Below are 2,118 nucleotides of genomic sequence, written 5' to 3' on the forward strand. Positions count from 1 at the left end.
GACCGCTAGTGTTCTTTTTTCCGCTAGCGGCATGTTGCCACTAGCGTAAAAAAGAAGCGAGCTGCCCTCTCTTCAGGCGGATTCCTCACGGCAGCAATCTCCGGGGGTCGGCCCATTCATTTGAGCCTACTCCGGAGGGGGAAGCCACGACTGTCAGAAGCCGTGACAGTCATGTCAGGCGTATTTTGGCCCGAGAGTGATGCAGCTCCCCATGTCACTCACGGTGCCCAAATCCTCCCTTCCACTTCCCATGTGAATGGGGCCTAAGTCACTAAATGTCACTGCACTGCACTCTATTCACCTAAAACATCTGCAGAGCCCTGTGTATAGCTGATATATACCACTATATGGATACCGTATAGTGATAATAAGTATACCTAAGTTTGGGGCCCACTTTAACATGTTCACCACCCTATGCTCAAACCCAAGCTACACCTCTGCCTCTACGCCATAGTGCTTGGCATACCTCACAACTTTCAAAGGACAGAAGAGGAACAGAACGTGTGGCACACCGCAGCAAATTTAGCTCCACCCAGTTATATGTTGACTCCACCCACTCTGATCCATTTTCTATGTGCCCCCACAAAGTATAGTGTGCAGTAATGCTACTACAGTCACTCATTATATGCCCCCACATTATAAGGTTCATCCCAATTACCCCACAGTATGAAGTCCCTCTTCTGGTGCCCCAGTTTAAACTGGGGGAAACTAAAGGGGGACATTAAAAAGGGGCAGCTGGAGGGTGACATTAAACCATGGGGGTAGTTGGAGGGTGATATTAAACTGGGGGCAACTAAACATGTTCCCCTTCAGCTACCCCCACGGTTTAATATTCCCTTCCAGCTTGCCCCGAGTTCAATGCCATGGTCTATGTTCCCCCTCCATTTACCCCATAGTTTAACATATTAAAATAGTGATACTTACCTCTCCTCACTCCCCTGCTGCTCCGTCTGAGGTCTGCCTCTATGGACTGTCGAGGGAGCTACAGGCGAGATGTGAGTGACGTCATCACCTCGTGCCTACAGCTCCCAGGGCCGATGCATACAGGATCACAGGAATGAAGCAAAGGCTGTCCATGGACATCTCTTCTTTCTTTGCTGTATTCAACTCATCTGTGTCCTCTGTTTCTTTTTCTGTATCTATTTCATTTACTTCACTTTTAAATTAAAAGGGACATCTTTGGCTGCAGTTAGGAGCAGTTATTTAGAGCAGAGAGCAGAGTCCCAGCATAGGTTCTTTAAGTAATCTTGTATCTTCAAAAAGTAGGATCTTTTTGATATCCCAACCACTGTAGCATCCATCCTAGGTGTTTTATCCCAAGACTCAGATCTATCTCAGTAAACATATACATCCTGAATTTGGGACTCTTCTCTCAGGTTCCTCCCATGCTTTAGAAGAACCACCATCTTCTTTTCCCCAGGACTTGAAACATCTGTTCATGGACTGAGAGTGGTTCCTTTACATTTACAATATTCATAGTATGGCAAATAGTTTTAAGGAGGGACTCCATATCTGACGGATAGAGGAGGGCTTCCTGAGGATTCAAAAGAAAAAATCCAAATTGGAATTAGAATCTTGCCTTCATCCGACTCCAAAGATACTAGAGAGGAGGTGGTAAGGAATGGAGAAGCTGTACGCTCCTCTGAGGTGGATGGTTTAAAGACAGATTCTAAAAGTATGTTGAAAGCCAATTTGTCATAATCTTTCACTATCTTCTTCAAGTTATCAAGAAGAGAAAGTGTATTATCCACCATAACTATTTCAATGCTTTTAGCGCAGACTAAGTCAAGAGCCTGACAGGGAGCCTTCTGGAGAAGAGACTTACCAGACCAGGGGCTGCAGAGAGATCCATAGACCTGTGGGTTTCACACACCGGAAGTGGAAGGGAAGCATACTCCAGGCTTCCTTGTCTGCAGCCACACATTTAACTGGCAGATCCCACACCAGGGTGCAAGGACAATGAAAGCCCCTCCATGGGGACTTAAGCTAAAGTACGAGAGGGAGAGGCTGGTCCAAGCCCCTGCAATCTACCACAGTCCTACAGAACCCTCAAGACAGGACCAGGATCCCAAGGTTAAAGGCTGGGCAATAGGAAGAGGGGTCCTAGGATGGATTCCA

Source organism: Leptodactylus fuscus, chromosome 7 (assembly GCF_031893055.1).
Source record: "Leptodactylus fuscus isolate aLepFus1 chromosome 7, aLepFus1.hap2, whole genome shotgun sequence".
NCBI classification, from domain to species: Eukaryota; Metazoa; Chordata; class Amphibia; order Anura; family Leptodactylidae; genus Leptodactylus; species Leptodactylus fuscus.